Source organism: Pipistrellus kuhlii, unplaced genomic scaffold (assembly GCF_014108245.1).
Source record: "Pipistrellus kuhlii isolate mPipKuh1 unplaced genomic scaffold, mPipKuh1.p scaffold_m20_p_4, whole genome shotgun sequence".
Taxonomy (NCBI): Eukaryota; Metazoa; Chordata; class Mammalia; order Chiroptera; family Vespertilionidae; genus Pipistrellus; species Pipistrellus kuhlii.
Window position 1 is genome coordinate 4,878,298 of NW_023425540.1, and position 19,029 is coordinate 4,897,326.

The 19,029-nt window shown below is 35.0% G+C and overlaps 1 protein-coding gene across 7 annotated transcripts in view; it reads left to right on the plus strand.

Moving 5' to 3' along the window:
• The window catches only part of NIPBL (NIPBL cohesin loading factor), a 157,541-nt gene that overhangs the window by 38,803 nt on the left and 99,709 nt on the right, over positions 1–19,029 (plus strand). The gene's annotated exons all lie outside the window — the stretch shown is intronic.

Genomic DNA, 19,029 nt, shown 5'->3' on the forward strand with positions numbered 1-19,029 from the left:
AACTAGTTGGTATTTTCAATCTGTTAAGTGTTGCAACTGCAGTTAGCATGAATATTATTAAATTTAAGTAAATCATTAACATGTTGAAGTCCTTTGATTGTGTTTTTATGTTTCTTGAAGAAATATTATGTAATTTCCTATAGATTGTCAGCATATGGAATTATTTTGTGAGGCAGTGAGTTTAGTGGTTAGAGCATGAGTTTTAGGTTCGAGTCTATATTTTCACTTTATCCCTTATTATCTGTGAATTCAGGCAAATTGCTTAATCCCTTTCAAAAAAGGTTCAGTTTCTTTAATAGTCTGCAAACTGGTTAGGGCAGGGAGATCCTCGTCTTGTATGTAGTTGTATTTACAGTGTCTGGCACCTAGTCGGTACCCAATAAATTTTTAGTTAAGTTTATTGGAATAACATATATTAGTAATAAAAGGGTCATATGCTAATTAGACTGGACGTCATTCCGGGTGGCCTTCCTGATGAGCCTGGTTCAGAGGGAAGCCAGCCTGGGTCCCAGGTGCCTATAGGCAGCCGTAAGAGGAAGCCTGGGTCCCAGGTACCAGAGGTTAAGCCTGTGCCAGCAGCAAAGGCAAGTAAAGCCTACTACTCTTGTACGAATTTTGTGCATCAGGCCTCTAGTTGGTTAATGACATTATAAATTTCAGGTGTGCAACTTATAATACAGCATCTGTATATGCTCTAGTATGCTCACATCTGAATCAATAAATGTTTTATAAATGAATAATACCTACGTGCAAGATTGCTATGAAAATTAAATGGTAACATGAATATAAAGCAGCTAGTAATGTACAAAGCAGGCATTAGCTGCTGCTGTTATCAGCAATAACAGAGCATCACTAGTCTAGCTAATCAGTAGATTTTTTTTTTTTGATGCTTATCTCTCATAGACCCTTTCAAGGTTTTCATTCTCCATCCCCACACCAGATGTTTTCATTTTGCTTCAGTTTTCTGTGATATTGCCTGGGCCCTCTGCCAGAGGCTTTTTTATTTGACTGTATACTTCTAGTATACTGCTGTCTTTTTTAATGTAATTTTATATATTTTAAGTAATATATCAGGTTAAGAGACAGTACTTCCATTTTTAAAGAAAATTTTTTTAAAATGTCAGTAAGCAATTATTTAAGTTAATAATTATCTGGTAAGAATCTAGTGAAGGTTAAAATTTATATAAAGTAGCAAATGTGCTGGGCCAGTGTGGTTGAGTGTAATTCCATGCAATAGGAGGTCGCTGGTTCGACTCCCAGTCAGAGCACATGCCGGAGTTGTGGGCTCCATCTCCAGTAGTGGGCATGCAGGAGGCAGCCGATTGATGTTCCTCTCTCATCAATGTTCCTATCTCTCTCTCCCTTCTCTCTGATAGGAATAAAAACATTTAAAAAAAAAAAGTTTCATTGTCAAGATAGTTTTTTTTTTAAATAAATAAAAAATAAACTAGCAAATTCCTGGCATCTAAAAAGTATTCAAAGAATGGTACTGTTTACCAACAGTACTGATATTAATGTATATACACACACATATACACACACACAATATATTAATTCTCACTTGAGGATATATGCTTATTGATTTTAGAGAAAGAGGGAGAGAAACATCAGTCGGTTGTCTTTTGTACATACCTTGATGGGGAATCAAACTCACAACCTTGTGATGTATTGGATGGATGACGTTCCAACCAACTGAGCCTCCTGGCCAACGCCTGATATTAACATTTTATTTTATTAATCTTTATTGTTCAGATTATTATATATGTTCCTATTTTTTTACCCCATTGCTCCCCTCTATCCGGTTACCACCCTACCCCAGGCCTTGTCCCCACACTGACCTTGTCCATAGGTTTAAGTTCTTTGTCCAGTCTCTTCCCTCATCCCCCCTGAAACTCCTTCCCTCCAAGAATAGTCTGCCTGCTCCCTTTCCATGCCTCTGATTCTGTTACATTCACCAGTTTGTTCAGTTCATAAGGTTTTTTTATTCATTTGATTTTTAGATTCACTTGTTGATATATATTTGTTATCACTTGATATTAACATTTTAAAACACTAATTTCTATTATGTCATGGTGCATCTCAAGCCTATTAATAATATTTGTTTATTGATGTCTCCTACATTGATTTTATATATTATTTGACCTTTAAAATAACCGTGGGTTAGGTATTATTATCCTCACTTTATATTTGAGGAAACTTTAAAAGAGACTTAAGTAAATAACTCAAAGTCATTCACTGCTAAGTGATGGAATTAAAGCCTCTGTTCTTGCCAATATCCATGTTATTTGAAGGTGATTTCTGCTTGAGGCTGAGCTAAGAGAAAGTACATAACTTTTGTATCTGTTGTCTTCATTTTTCTATGTTTCACCCAAATTCTCTTTTTTTCTTTCTCTTCTATTCAAATAGAATTGGAGTGCAGTATTCCATACTCTTAACTTCTAGGTCATAAATTTGTCTTAACCTTCTGCTTTGCTCATTTTGCTAGGTAACATTTATGAATATTTTCTTCTGATTCTCATACCCATTCCTAAATCTAATTCCTTTATGGCTCAGTTACTTCAGTAGCTTCGTCTACTCCTTGGCCTTACTTTCCTGACCATGAGAATAGACATCTTACCTCACTTAATCCATTTGGCACACTCCACAAACATCTTACCACTTTTGAACATTTGTTAAATGCATCTTTGCTGATTTTTTATTTCTAAGTTTTATAGATGAGAGGTTATTCTTTTGATTAAAATTATTTAGATTTTAAGATGATTTTAGTTAACTATACTTTTTCCTGAAGATTTAACATTGTCAACTAAAAGCCACTTCTATAATCATCTGTTACAAAATTTAGAAGTAACTTACACTACAATTGAGTTTAGCCTTAAAATGCTTCTGTCACTTTGTGCCTTTCTTTTGGTAGCATGGTACCTTCCTGGGAATTACTATTATAGTTAAATGAATGTGACAATAATTACAGCATATTATGTTAGTTACACTTTAGAGAAAATTAATCTGATTGCCTTGTAACTATCATCTTATAGCTGTTTTATAATCTTACGCATTATTTGGTGTTTTTTTTTTCTTCCTAATAATAACTAGAGGCCCATTGCACTAAGATTCGTGCAGTAGGCCTTCCTTCCCCTGGCTGCCAGCACCGGTTTTCCTCCAGCACCCAGGACCCAGGCTTCCGCTCCAGCCTCCCAGCAAGGCTTGGTTTCTCCACTCCAGCCACAGTGGAGAAGCCAAGCGTCTTAAGTCTTCAGTTGTCTTCAGTCTTCGCTATGTGCCTGTGTGTGCAAATTAACCCGCCATCTTGGTTGGGTTAATTTGCATACTCACTCTTGATTGGCTAGTAAGTGTTGCAGATGTATGGTCAGTTTGCATATTTCTCTTTTATTATTATAGACAGTATTTTAAAGCTGTCCTTACTGAACTTCAGTCCATCACTAATAACCCATATGTACAAGATGTTTTGTGTACATTATTTCACAAATTCTGTGACCATACGATCTCCATTTTGCAGATAAAGAAAAGAACCTAAAAATGAGTTACTTGTCTTGCAACAATTAATAAATTTTTGTGCATTACATTTGTATTATTTGATCTCTATTCCCCTCACATTCACCAATGTAATGTCATTTTTTAATTCCCATATTTGGTTGTTAAATCAGGCAATCTTTTAAAGACTCTTTTGTAGAGCAGTTTTAAATTTACGACAATGTTGAGATGAAGGTACAAATATTTATCATATACCTCCAGTCCTCACACATATGTAGTCTCCCTTATTATCAACATCACTCAACAGAATGGTACTTTTTTTTAAAAACCAGGAATGAACCTATTTTGATGTGTAATAATCACTCAAAGTACATAATTTACCTTAGGATTTACTCTTGGTGTACATTCTGTAGGTTAAGATGAATGTGTAATGACATATATTATTATCATAACATGCAGGATATTTTCACTGCCCTAAACATTTTCTGTTCTTTGCTTGTTGGTCTCTCCTCCCTCTCTACACTCCAGGCAACTACTGATCTTTATAGTTACTCTATAATTTTGCCTTGAATATCTTATGTTTGGAATCAGATCGTCTGTAGCTCCTTCAGATTGGATTCTTTTAGTAATGTTCATTTAAAGATTCCTCCGTATATTTTTATGGCTTGATAACTCATTTCTTCTCAGTATTGAATAATATTTCATTGTCTGGATATATTACAGTTTGTCCTTTCACCTCTGGAAGGATATCTAGGTTGCTTCCAAGGTTTGGCAATTATGAATAAAGCTGTTATAACATCCATGTTCAAGTTTTTGTATAGACATGTTTTCGACTCCTTTGGGTAAATACCACATAGTGTGATTGCGGAATTGTATGGTAAAAGTATGTTTAGTTTTCTAAGAATCTCCTAACTATCTTCCAAAGTGTATGTACCATTTTTGCATTCCTCCCAGCTTTGTTTCAAATACCAACATTTGGTATTTCCGGGTCCTAGATTTTAGTCATTTTAATAGGTGGCATGTCTCAAGTAAATTTAAAAAACAATTGGTTAAGCCAAGTATGGCTCAGTTGTTTACACGTCATCCTGTGCACCCAAAGGTTGCTGGTTTGATTCTTGATCAGGGCACATGCCTGGGTGGCAGGCTCCATCCATAGTGGGAGGCATGCAGGAGGCAGCTGATCTATATTTCACACTCACATCGGTGTTTCTCTCTCTCCCTCTCTTTCTAAAAATTGAATAAAAATATTTCTAAAGCCTAAACTGGTTTGGCTCAGTGGATAGAGCATCACCCTGTGGACTGAAAGGTTCCAGGCCAAGGGCATGTATCTTGGTTGCGGGAACATCCCCAATAGAGGATGTGCAGGAGGCAGCTGGTCGACGTTTCTCTCTCATTGGTGTTTCTAACTCTCTATTCCTCTTCCTTCTCTGTAAAAATCAATAACATTTTTTAAAATATTTTTTAAATAAAAACAACAGTTGGTTAGATAGCATTATGATAGTGGATTCTGAAATTTTTTTAATTCGCTGTTCTTTTTCTTTTTTACTTGTATATTATCCTTTTCCTTTCTTCCCAGGACAGTACTGCTTTGCTTGTTTTTTAGATTGAAGGAAGTCATGTCTTTATGCGTCAGTTCTTAATAGAATTAAGAATACATGAATTAAAGCTGTTAGGTGTCAAGAACAGAATGAAATTTCAAAGAAAGATGGTGTTCGATTCTGGAGTAGTATCTAGAATAGTGGTTTCCAAATTGGTGTATGTGTTCTGCAAAAGATGCAGTACGGTGGGACCACCAGGGATGTGCAAGATAATTTTGCTCATTATGCAAAATAAAATAAAATAAAATAAAATAAAATAAAAAGTTGAACCTCTTCTTTTTAGTTTTCCTTTTAAAATGTCTATTTTGTGACTTTTCTAATGAATATTTTACATATTGGAGATGTAAGTAAGCACGACAATACTTGTTGAAAATTGTTTGGAAATCATTGCTTTAGGCTTAAGGTGTCAAAGAAGTGTGGAAAAATAAGCATGGGCTCTGAAGTCAGATAAATTTAGTGTTTGAAATTCTGGCGATATTATTTACAAACTTTATAACTGGCAAGTTAATTATTTTGAACCTCCAATTCTTCAATTATTAAATAAGGTAATTCTTCTCATGAGGATGGTTTGGGTACCAACTGTAATAATAAATGTGTAAAAGGCTCTCTAAAGTGTCCTTCCCTTTTTTGTAGAATATAAAAGGAACCAACAATTTGGGGCTACAAGAGACATGTTCTTAGAATGAAGAATTAATAATCTGCCTAGTGGTTGCCTTGACATTTCCTCTGATTATTTTTTATAATCTTGTACCATTTTATTCTTTCAATAAAACTATAGTCAGTGCACGGAAAGAGCAGGAAAGGCAGGAGACTGGGAGAGACTGGGAAGCTTTACACTTAACTTCAAAGCGTGCCCTTGGACATATCTTTTATCTCCGTTTCTCCTGTAAAACAAAGGAATTTCACTGGATTATTTACGTTTTTATTTACATGCAATAAACATTCATGTTTCAAGAAAAATGATTTTAAATATAATAAAAATTATGTGTAATTAACATTAATATTTCAGGAAAAACTATTTTAAATATAATACTACCCAAACTGTATTAACATAGTATATCACAAAAGTTGTAGGAAATATTAAAAATCTGAAAATAACAAGATTACTTCTATTCTAAAATATTTCCCCCCCTCTGGTTCTATTTTGTTCATCAGTTAATGTTGTTCATTATATTCCACAAATGAGTGCAATCATGTAATATTTATCTTTCTTCAACTGGCTTATTTCACTTAGCATAATGCTCTCCAGGTCCATCCATGCTATTGTAAATGGTAAGAGTTCCTTCTCTTTTACAGCAATGTATTATAGTATTTCATTGTATATACATGTACCATAGGTTTTTAATTCACTCACCTGCTGATGGGCAGTTAGGTTGTTTTCACATCTTAGCTATTGTAAATTGTGCTGCTATCAACATAGGGGTGCATATGTCCTTTCTGATTGGTGTTTCTGATTTCTTGGGATATATTCCTAGAAGTGGGATCACTGGGTCAAATGGGAGCTCCATTTTTGTTTTTTTTGTTTTTTAATATATTTTTTATTGATTTTGTCCAGAGAGGTAGGGAGAGAGATAGAGTGTTAGAAACATCGATGAGAGAGAGTCATCGATCAGCTGCCTCTTGCACATCCCCTACTGAGGATATGCCCGCAACCAAGGTACATGCCCTTGACTGGAATGGAACCCGGGACCTGTCAGTCCCCAAGCCGACGCTCTATCCATTGAGCCAAACCGGTCTTGGCCATTTTTAAGTTTTGAGAAAACTACATACTGTTCTTCTCAGTGGCTGCATCAGTCTGCATTCCCACCAGCAGTGCAAGAGGGTTCCTTTTTCTCCTCATTCTCACCAGAACTTATTCTTTGTTGATTTGTTGATGGTAGTCATTCTGACAGGTATGAGATGGTGCCACATTGTCTTTTGATTTGCATCTCTCGGATGATTAGTGACTTTGAGCATGTTTTTATGTCTCTCGGCCTTCTGTAAGTACTTTTTTGAAAGGTGTCTATTAAGGTCCTTTGCCTTATTTGATTGGATTGTTTATCGTCCTTTTGTTAAGTTGTATGAGTTTCCTATAAATTTTAGAGATTAAACCCTTATTGGAGATAACATTGGCAAATACATTCTCCCATGCAGTGGGCTTTTTTGTTGTTTTGCTGTGCAGAGCTTTTTATTTTGATGTAGTCCCATTTGTTTATTTTCTCCTTAGTTTCCATTGCCTTAGGAGCTGTATCAATAAAGATACTGCTACGACATAGGTCTGATATTTTGCTGCCTATGGATTCTTCTAAGACTTTTATGGTTTCCTGTCTTATGTTTAAGTCCTTTATCCATTTTGAGTTTATTTTCGTATGTGATGTAAGTTGGTGGTCTAGTTTCATTTTTTTGCATCTATCTGTCCAATTTTGCCAACACCATTTATTGAAGAGACTGTCTTGATATCATTGTATACTCTTGTCTCCTATGTTAAATATTAATTGAGTATAATGGGTTGGCTTGATTTCTGGGTTCTCTGTTCTTTTCCATTGGTCTATATGTCTGTTCTTGTGGCAGTACCAGGCAGTTTTGAGAACAGTGGCTTTATAATATTGCTCGATAACAGATATTGTGATCCCTCGAACTTTGTTCTTCTTTCTCAGGATTCTATTTGGGGCCTTTTATTATTATTATTATTAGTAGTAGTAGTAGTAGTAGTAGTAGTATTTCATATGGATTTTTGGAGAGTTTGTTCGAGGTCTGTGAAATACTCCATTGGTATCTTAATGGGAATTGCATTGGGTTGTATGAATCTATAGATTGCTTTGGGTTGTATGGTCATTTTAATGATGTTGATTCTATCAATCCATGAACACGGTATATTCTTCCATTTGTTTTTGTCTTTCTCTTTTTTTTTCAACGTCCTGTAGTTTTCCCAGTACAAGTCTTTTACTTTCTTAAGTTTATTCCTAGCCTGTTAACCGGGAGTTCCCTTTTTAATTACGCAACGTACAATGGGCGCATACTCTTTCACTAGGACGTGTCAGTGTGTCATGCCCAGTGGACGTAATTTTATGTTATTTTTATTTATTTATACTTAATTAAAATAAATGAAATATATATTTTTTCGTTTATTTATATATAAAGCACAAAGGAAAATACAAAATTATAAACAAATAGAAAAGAATACCAACAAAAAAATGGAAACATCAAATTAAAAAATTATAAATTTTACAAACGATTATAAAGATTACAAAAAATATATACCGTCCCTCTCAGGGCGCAACATATATTTCAAGGACGTATTCATATGTCCTACCTGTTCCCAATAGTATTTACGTTTGACGTATTTATAGGTCCTGCTCAGTTAACAGGCTAGGTATCTTAATTTTTTGGAGGTAATGGTAAATGGGATTTTTTTTTTTTTTTTAAGTTTCTCTTCCTGTGACTTCATTATTGGCATATAAAAAAAAGCCCTAGATTTCTGGGTGTTAATTTTGTATCCTGCTACATTGCTGAATTCATTTATTAAGTCGAGTTTTTTGATAGAGTCTTTGGGGTTTTCTATGAATAATAAATATCATGTGAATAATGACAATTTTACTTCCTTTTTTCTAATTTGGATGCTTTTAATTTCTTCTCTAATTGGTATGGCTAGCACTTCTAGTAGTATGTCAAACAGAAGTGTGAAAGGGCAGCACCCATGTCTTGTTCCTGTTCTTAGGAGAAATGGCTTTAGTTTTTGCCCATTGAATATAATATTGGCTTTAGGTTTGTCATATATGGCCCTTATCATGTTGAGGTATGTTCCCTCTATTCTGACTTTCCTGAGAGTTAAAAAAAAAAAAAAAAAACTAGCCAAGACCAGTTTGGCTCAGTGGATAGAGCGTCAGCCTGCGGACTGAAAGGTCCCGGGTTCGATTCCAGTCAAGGGCATGTACCTTGGTTGCGGGCACATCCCCCGTGGGGGGTGTGCAAGAGGCAGCTGGTCAATGTTTCTCTCTCGTCAACGTTTCTAACTCTCTATCCCTCTCAATTCCTCTGTGTAAAATCAATAAAATATATATTAAAAAAAAACAAAAAAACTAGAGGCCTGGTGCACAAATTCCTGCACCAGTGGAGTCCCTTGGCCTGGCCTGCGGGATCGGGCCGAAACTGCAACATCCCCCAAGGGGACCCGGATTGCAAGAAGGCAATGGTTTATCAAGCCTGGCCGAGGGACCCCACTGGTGCACATTTGGGGCTGGGGAGAGCCGAGGGAGGTTGGCTAGCTGGGGAGGGACAGCAGGAAGGCTCCAGGATGTGTCTGGTCCTTCTTGCTCAGTCCCAACAGTCGGACCCCAGCAGCAAGCTAACCTATGAGTCGAGCGTCTGCCCCCTGGTGGTCAGTGCACATCATGGTGAGTGTTTGAGTGGCCTAAGAATAATATGCTTTGATTGGTTGACTGGACAACCAGATATTTAGCATATTGGGTTTCTATTATATAGGGTGAGTGTTGGATTTTGTTGAATGCTTTTTCTTCATCTATTGATACGATCATGTGATTTTTGTCTTTAATTTGTTTGTGATATATCACATTTATTGGTTTGCAGATATTTACCAGCCTTGCTTCCCTAGAATAAATCCCACCTGATCATGGTGTATGATTTTTTTAATATATTGCTGGATGTGGTTTGCTAGTATTTTTGTTGAGGATTTTAGCATCTCAACATCAGGCCTGTAATTCTCTTTCTTGGAATTAGGATAATGCTGGCCTTATTACAAGAATTTGGAAGTGTTCCTTCCTCTGGGATTTTCTGAAATAGTTTGAGGAGTATGGGTGTTAGTTCTTCTTTGAATGTTTGGTAAAACTCCCCTGTGAAGCCATCTGGACCTGGGGTTTTGTTTGGTGGGAGTTTTTTGATTACTGCTTTTATTTCATCAGTTGTTATTGGCCTATTCAGGTTTTTTATTCTTCCTGATTCCGTTTTGGGAGATTATTCTAGGAATTTGTCTTATTTCACCACATTGTCCAGCTTGTTGACATATAGTTATTCATAGTATTTTCTTACAATACTTTGTATTTCTGTGGTGTCAGTGGTTACTCCTCCACTTTGTTTCTTATTTTATTTGGATCCTCTTTATTTCTTGATGAGTCTGGTTAATGGTTTATCAATTTTGTTTTATCATTTCAAAGAACCAGCTCTGGTTTAATTTCTGATTTTTTTATAGTCCCTATATTATTTATTTCTGCTCTAATCTTTATTATTTCCTTCCTTCTACTTATTCTAGGCTTTTCTTGTTCTCTTTCTAGTTTTTTAAGTTGTAGCGTTTTTATTGCTTAAAACGAGATTTTTCTTGTTTTTTGAGGTATACCTGTAGTGCTAGGAACTTCCCTCTCATGACTGCTTTTCTGTTGGATGGGATTATTTATAAGATTCCTTCCTACTCTCATATATCAGTAATTCTATTCAAACAAGGTATTTCTATTTTAAAAAACTGTCATCGTAGGGTAAGTGAAAGTGTTCAATAGCATGCAACTGACTTTGTGAGCTTGCTTACATTTCATGATTGCTTTCCTTATTCCTCATAAGAAAGTTTTGTCAAGTGCAGTTTAGGAGCTAATTAATACCACCAAATCATAGTATTTCTATTTGAATTCCTAGAAATTTAGTATATGACTAATATGTATAATAAGTTTATTAAGTGTAATAATCTTTTTAAGGAAAAACCATTGAACTAGGAAAATGCTTATAGCTACCTAAAGGAAGGTAATATCTCTAATTGCATTTTCATAACTTTATTGAGGTATGATTCACATATTTCAACTAGCACATTTATAGAGTTGTGCAACCATCATCACAATCCAATTTTAAAACTTTTCCATCACCCCCAAAGCTTCCCCCAACCCGGTTTGTGGTCATCTCTCAGCCCCCACCTTCCTTTCCCTGATTTGGGCAATTACTGATCTACTTTCTGTTTTTATAAATTTTTTGAGACATTGCATCTAAAAGGAATACTCATGTAGTCTTTTGCATCTAACTTCTTTCACTTAGCATAATGTTTTTGAGGTTTGTGGCACAGCATGTATGAATATTTTGTTTCTTTTTATTGCTGAATGTTATTTCATAATATTGATATACCATATTTTATTTACTCTTTCACTAGTTGAAAGACACTTTGACCATTCCAGTTTTTATTACTATGAATAATGTTTATTTGAACATCCATGGACATGTTTTTGTGTGGGCATATGTTTTCATTTCTCTTAGGTGGGTTCCTAAGAATGGAATTGCTAGGACCTACAATAAATGAACTTTTTAAGAAACTGCCAAACTATGTTTTAAAGTGGCTGTATCATTTGACTTTCCTACCAGCAATGTATATAGGATTCCATTTTTCCACATTCTCATCAATGCTTGATATTGGCTTTTTAATTATAGCCAATTAGTGGGTGTGTTGTGGTACCTCATTGTGGTTTTAATTAGCATATTTCTAATGTCTAATGGTGTTGAGCACTTCTTTATGTTTATGAGACATTCACATGTCTTTTTTAGTGAAATGTCTATTCAAAGCAAATCTTTTACCCATTTTTAAAATTGGATTTGTTGTCTTATTCGGTTGTGAGAGTTCATCTATATTCTCAATACAAGGGTGTTGAAAATAAATTTTTATTCTTCTGTGTGTGTGATCTTTATCTTTTTTGGCTCATATGTTTGTTATCTAAGAACTCTGACACAAGGCCACAAAGATGTTTCTCTTATATATATATTTTAGATGGTTTATCGTTTTAGCTCAGACATGTAAATCTTTAATTCATTGAGTTAATTTTTATGTATGGTATAATGATCTAAGTTTAATTTTTTGTTTATGATATCCAGTTGTCCCAAACCATTTGTTGCTATCCTTTGTGAAAACTCAATTTAACATAAATATAAGGATTTATTTATGGAATCTAAGTTCTCTTCATTGATCTATTCTTACACATCTTCTTATAGTAATAACACATTCGCTTAATTACTGCAGCTTCATAATATGTTTTAAAATTGGTTGTAAGTCCTTTGGCTTTGTTTTCATTTTGTTTGTTGTTGTTTTTTCCAAATTGTTTTGGGTTTTCTAGATCCTTTGATTTACATATAAAATTAGAATCAGCTTGTTTCCATTAAAAAAAAAGCTGGTGTTTTGAAAAAGATTGTGTTAAATCTGTAGAACAATTTGAGGAAAAATACTGTGTTAATAATAATGAGCCTGCTAGTCCATGAACATAGAATGTTTCTCCATATAGCTTTTTCCTTGAAGCAATGTTTTATAACATTGTACACATTTTATACTTCTTAAATGTTTTTCCTAATTATTTTGTGGTGCTCTTTTCAGTGGAATTGTCTTAATTTTATTTTCAGTAGAATATAGATATGTAGTCTTTTTTTGTGTATTTATCTTTTATCTAGTGACTTTGCTAGGTTTGTTTATTCTAGTAGTTTTTTAGGAATTCCTTAGGTTTTTCCACATACAGATAATGTCATCTGGTACTTCTCTTTTAACTTGAATGCCTGCAATATCATTTTAGTCTTTTATTTTTTAAACTTATTACTTTTTGCATTATAGCACTAGCTAGAACCTACAGTACAGCATTCAGTAGAAATAGTAAGAGTGGATGTCCTTGTACTTCTGGTATTTGAGGGAAAGCCTTCACCATTATCTATGTTAGCTGTAGACTTTCCATAGGTGATCTTTAATAAGTTGAAGTTACTTTCTATTTCGATTTTTTTTTTTTTTTTTTTTTTTTTTTTTTTTTACCATTTTTATAATGAATGGGTATTGGATTTTGCCATGTGCTTTTTCTGCATCAATTGAAATGATTGTGTGGTTTTGTGTTTTATTTTATAAATATAGTGTTTTAGATGATTTTTGGATGGTAAACCTTAAACCTACCTTTCATTCGCAGGAAAATTCTCACTTGATCATAAATTGTTTTATATATTGCATCCAGCCTGCTAATCTTTTAAAAAGGATTTTTATATCTATGTTCATGAGGGACATTGATCTATATGTCTTCTTTGATATCAAGGTGATATATATATTAAAATGCCTGCTTACATTTCCAGGAACGTTGGATTAAGTGGGTGTAATAAGTTACACAAAAATTTGTGCACTTGGGGGCTCCCTTAGCCCAGCTTGTGCCCTCTTACAGTCTGGGGGTCCTCAGGGGATATCCACCTGCCGGCTTTGGCCCGATCCCTCTCGGGCCTAAGCTGTTAGTCAGACATCCTTAGTGCTGCCACAGAGGTAGGAGAGGCTCCCACCACCACTGCTGCTCTGACCAGCCATGTGGCAGCTCCTGGCTGAGCGGTGTTCCCCCTGTGGAAGTGCACTGACTACCGGGGGGCAGCTCCTGTGTTGAGTGTCTGCCTCCTGGTAGTCAGTGCGTGTCATAACAACTGATCATTCTGCTGTTGAGGTCAATTTGCATATTACCCTTTTACTATATAGGATTGATAGCCCCAGTTCTTTGTCTCCTTATATCCTTTGACCATTAGAATTAATGGGTGTGACATAGCCAAAGGCTTGAGAAGCATTTGCAGGATTGGATTTGCACTTTTGTGCCTCTACCATCTTGAAGAGCCAATATATCTAGCCTGGCCCACTCATTCTAGCAGGACATTGAGAAACTTGTTTTAAGCCACTAGATTTTCTACTGGATATATACCTAGGAGATAAAATGTAAAGCCACAGAGTAATCACCTTTAGCAGATAATATCAGTTATCCAAAATGGTTGTACCACTTTTGAATACTCTACCAGCATTATGTGAGAGGATCATGGAAAGTTCATATGATTATATGGTTAGCAGGAATAGGTCTGGAAAAAAAAAGAAAATTGTAGTGAATGTTGAACTTAGGATGAGACAATATTTACACCCAATTAAAAAAATATCCTTTTATTTAAAAAAAAAAAAACAGCAAAAAAACCCACTTTACTATGCAAAGTTTTAAGTACGTATGTGCAAAGTAAACAGAAGAGTATAATGAATGTTTCATGCCCATGACCCAGCTTTCACAGTGATCAACATGCTGTCGTTTTTATCTCACCATGCCTGCACCCACTCTCCAATCACTGCTTAATTATTATCATTAATACTTTTGCAAGGTTTTTTTGGAGTTTGGTAATATTTACACATATTGAAAAAGCAAATTTTAGCCTTACAAGTTTGGCAAATGATTACACTAGTATCTAGTAACTAGTATCACTTTATGATATAGAACATTTTCTTCACACTAGAAAGTTCTATAGACCCCACCATCGTCATAAAATAAATTAATAAGTGAACTTTATCAAAATTTCAAAAGATATTAAGGAAATAAAAGGATAAACAAAAAAACTGGGATAAAATATTTAAAAAATACATATCTAATACAGAATTTCTATTTATAGCATATAATTCATTCTTTCAAAAGTCAACAGGAAGATTGCCAGCCTCTGGGATATCAAAGTAAAGATGAGTAGACATCTTTGGATATAGGAATCCAGTGTACAGGGGAGAAGTGAAAGTAGGGGATACAAATTTTTGAGTCTTCATCACATAGGTACTATTTTAAAATCACAGTGTTGAATGACATCAGTGACAGAGTAAGGACAGGAAGTTGAGAAAGATCCTAAATAGGATTCAGGAGTGGCCAGTGTTGTATGAGAAAAACACTAGGAGAATAAGTGATTCTGGAATTGTTAAAACAGGAGTGGGTGATCAACTGTTGAATGCTTGGACAGATCAGATGAGAACTGAGGCTTGTACACTGGCATTCAGCAAATACAGATGCCATTACTAACCATGGCAAGACGTGTAGTGGAATGAGATAAAAACACATATAGTTTCAAATTAAAGTAGAATTAGAGATGAATATAGAAAACTAAAGTAATTTTACTATCAAAAGAAGTAGAAAAAGTAAGCAATTGTTGATGTAGAGATATAGGATCAGGGTGTAAGTTTTTTGATTTTTGTGTGTGTGTGTGTGTGTGTGTGTGTGTGAGATTAGGTGCGTTATCAGCATGTAGATGTTTATATGCAGAAGTGAATATGATTTTTAAAAAATATCTTCTGTGTGTACTTTTTCTCAGAGTACTTTATCATCTTCACCTATTGAACTGAATTTACTATCTGAAATATATTGTCTTTGTTCTCCAACAGAGTGGTTTTGAAGAATTCATTGTTCCTAGGGACAGTGTTACATAATGAGGATAAAAAATTAATAGTATCCAGAGTTCCTTGAGGAGATTTTTAGGGCCGCCAAATTCCAAACAGCTATCAGAATCAACTGATGAGACTATTTCACATATTTTTATAATTTAAATATTAATATAGAAGCTTTGGTGAATTCAGGATTTCCTTATATTTTATTTGTATCCCAAAATAATTTCTTCTGTCTATGTTTAAACAACAACAAAAATGATAGCCTGGCCAGAGTGGCTCAGTGGTTGAGCGTCGACCTATGAACAGGACGTCATGGTTTGATTCCTGGTCAGGGCTCATGCCCAGGTTTACGGGTTCAGTCCCCAGTATAGGGCAAGCAGGAGGCAGCTAATCAGTGATTCTCTCCCTCTCCTTTTCTCTCTGAAATCAATAAAAATATATTTTCTTAAAATTACAAACTCAAGATCTGTTGTTCTCTATTGGTGTTGAATAATACAATTTAGAAGATCTGGCCAACCTTTAATAGACCAGTAAAAAATAATTTTAAAATTTTACATTAGTTGAAAGTGTGCCCTCTTGTGGACTATTCAGTAATTTTACATAGAAGTGTTTTTTCTCATATCTCAGATTCAATTATGTATCATCAAATATGTTATGGTCAGAATTTAAGTTTCTATATAAATGTTATAGTTCTTTAAGGTCTAACCCTCACTTAGAGAGAAATAAAATCTTTACTGATTTTGCATTTCTAATACCATTGCATAGGAAATAGTCTCATGGTATAAGATATAGTCTCAACCTTTATTAGGGGTTGGAGATGGGCTGTTTCTTCTGCAGTGGAAAAGAAGGTGAGAAAATATTTTGTGTGAGAGATGTAATAGGAGCCCAAATAATTCATAGCAGCACTTGGAAATATCCTGTATGACCTCTCTATAGAAAAGATTTTAATTTAAATCAAATTCCAAGGCTCAGGATTATTTTTTCCTGATGCAGCTTGTATCCTATGTATTAAAAGCCTAATATGCTAAGTATCTGGTCCTCTGTTCGTTCAATCAAAGCATCACAGCATAATATGCTAATGATATGCTAAGGCTGCTCAACTGCTCACTATGACGTGTACTGACCACCAGGGGGCAGACGCTCTGACTGGTAGGTGAGCTTGCTGTTGGGTCCAGCCCATTGGGGCTGAGCAAGATGGGCTGGACATGCCCTGGAGCCCTCTGGGTTCCCTCCCCTGCTGATCAATCTTCTGCATCCCTCCCCACCATCATTGTGCACTGGTGGGGTCCCTCGGCCTGGCCTGTGCCCTATCGCAATCCTGGACCCCTCAGGGGTTGTTGGAGACCTGGTTTTGGCCCAATCCCACAGGCCAGGCTGAGGGACCCCACTGGTGTACAAATTTGTGCCCTGGGCCTCTAGTTTTTGTATGTTTTGTTATGATTAGACAGCATGTAATTACTCTGTAGGCCTTTGTAAGTCAATTTACCTACGGTAGTAATCATCTGGAATCTTTATAATGGGAACTTTTGTTAAAGTTGATTTGTATTAAAATGTATGATGTGAATTGTTAAGAACAAAGAAGAAAACTGATTGTCCTATATAATAAAAGCCTGATATGCAGATTGACCAAACAGCAGAACAACTGGTAACTATGATTTACAACCATATTTAATGCATTTTAAATCAAATAAGAATTGTTGTTTCCCTTCCTCCCTCACTTCCAGTTTTGAATTGACATTGGAGTATGCAGATGCATCATGTCACTATGAAAAGCACAATTTTGTGTTTAGGTTTATTATTAATCTTGTAATTTATATGTGGTAACTAATTGTGTAAATAACTTTTAATATAAAAATTCCAGCCTAGGGTTGGGTCTGCTTTATATGTTACCTGGGATTTAGGAAAACAGAATAAAGTTGGGTAGCCCACAATAGAACTCTCTTCAATATATTTTTTTATATGTTCCTATCCTCCGAATTAAATAATTAAAGATGGTCACTTTTTAATTAACTGCTTCAGTATGACATTTTACAGGTACAACAGTGACTGGTGTGATAAGGTGTTTTTCATTCTATACATAATTTTCTTACAACAACATCCTCCTGCCTTCATCAGGTTGGCAGGCAGAAGCGGTTAGGGGCAACCAGGCAGGCAGGCGAGCAGTTGGGAGCCAGCAGTCCTGGATTGTGAGAGGGATGTCCAACTGCCTGTATAGGCCTGATCCCACCAGGATCGAGCCTAAACAGACAGTCAGACATCCCTCAAGGGGTCCCAGATTGGAGAGGGTAAAGGCTAGACTGAGGAACACAAACTCTCTCTTCCTTTTGGGCATGAATTTCGTGCACTGGGCAGCTAGTGTGTATAAAAGTCATTAGATTACAAAGGGAAGAAAAGGAAATGATTACCAAAAGGACAGGGTGGCTGTTACCTCTAGAAGGAACTAGGTTGCCTTTTGGATGGTGATTCTGTGGATGCTTACCTTGTAACTATGTTAAACAACGCATATATTGTTTTGTGAACTTTTGTCAGTTTATCATATTTATAATAAAAGTATTTGAGGAGAAAGAAAATTCTTAACTTTAACTACCTTTATACCTCTACTTAAAGAAAAACTTCTTGCAAATTTCTATTAAGATGTTTGAGTAAAGGTAGTTAGTAGTGTTATTTCACTGTTTTGTAGTTGACAACCTCCTAACAAAGAGAAATCTTTAAACTGAAAATTACTATTCAGCTTTCCATTTTAGCACTATGTCTTAGTTGTTGTGGAGTATACCTCTATTTGCTTATTAGTTTATTTGTATTTAATTAAGGAATATCTTTGATAAATGTGCACTTATTAAAATGTCTTCTATACTTCAATAAGAAAGTTTTCACACAAATATTGTTAAAGAAAAGATAAGTGTTCCAAAAACCACATTACATGAGAAATTAAGATGACAAAAATTGGGGTCATTGAACAGAATAATGGAAAAGGTATTCAGGAATTTTATAAAATGTCTACACACACACACACACACAGTAATATAATAAAAACTGAATATTTGTCAACAAAGTCATTGTATGGAAATATTAAAATCTTAGCAACCCATTTCTTTCTTTGTCCTGCCTGTGTTGGTATATTATGTGATTGATTGATTGGTAAGAAGCATGCAGTGATAGGAAGATAAGTACATGAGCGTTAGGAAATTATACAAGAATGAAACAAGACATGTTTCAACAAAATATTACAAAAGAATGTATATTTACAAAGAATGTTGGGCAGTAAATGTAAATTTGGAGTAGATTAAGGTAGAATGGCTTTTGGTTGAATTTGTACAGAGTTTCATGAGCAAATGGAAACTTGCCATGGATCTTAAAGAATTATAAGAATTAGACTAAAGTGGGGAGATAATATTATGATATATTGTAAATAACGATGAGGAAACACAGGTGGATTCAAGGTAATTTTATCAGCTTGATTGGAGAGAATGGTTTATGTAGGAAAGTAGTGAGAGACATAGCTAGCAAGGTGAGTTGAAGCTAGATTTTAATATGTTAATGATGTGCAAAGGAATTATAGTGCTTGTCAAAATTTAGTATCCTTGTCTAGTAATACAGTCTGCTGGTAACAGAGACTCTTGAGACAGATTGCTTGGATTCTAATCTTTGCTCCACAAATTACTTTAAATTTCCTGTAAATTAAGTTTCTCAGTAAAATGCAGAAAATAATAGTACTTACCTTATTTGTTTGTTGGGAGGATTAAATAAGTTATATGCAAAGCAGTATATGCAAATACAGTAAGTAGTACATGTATTATGGCTGTT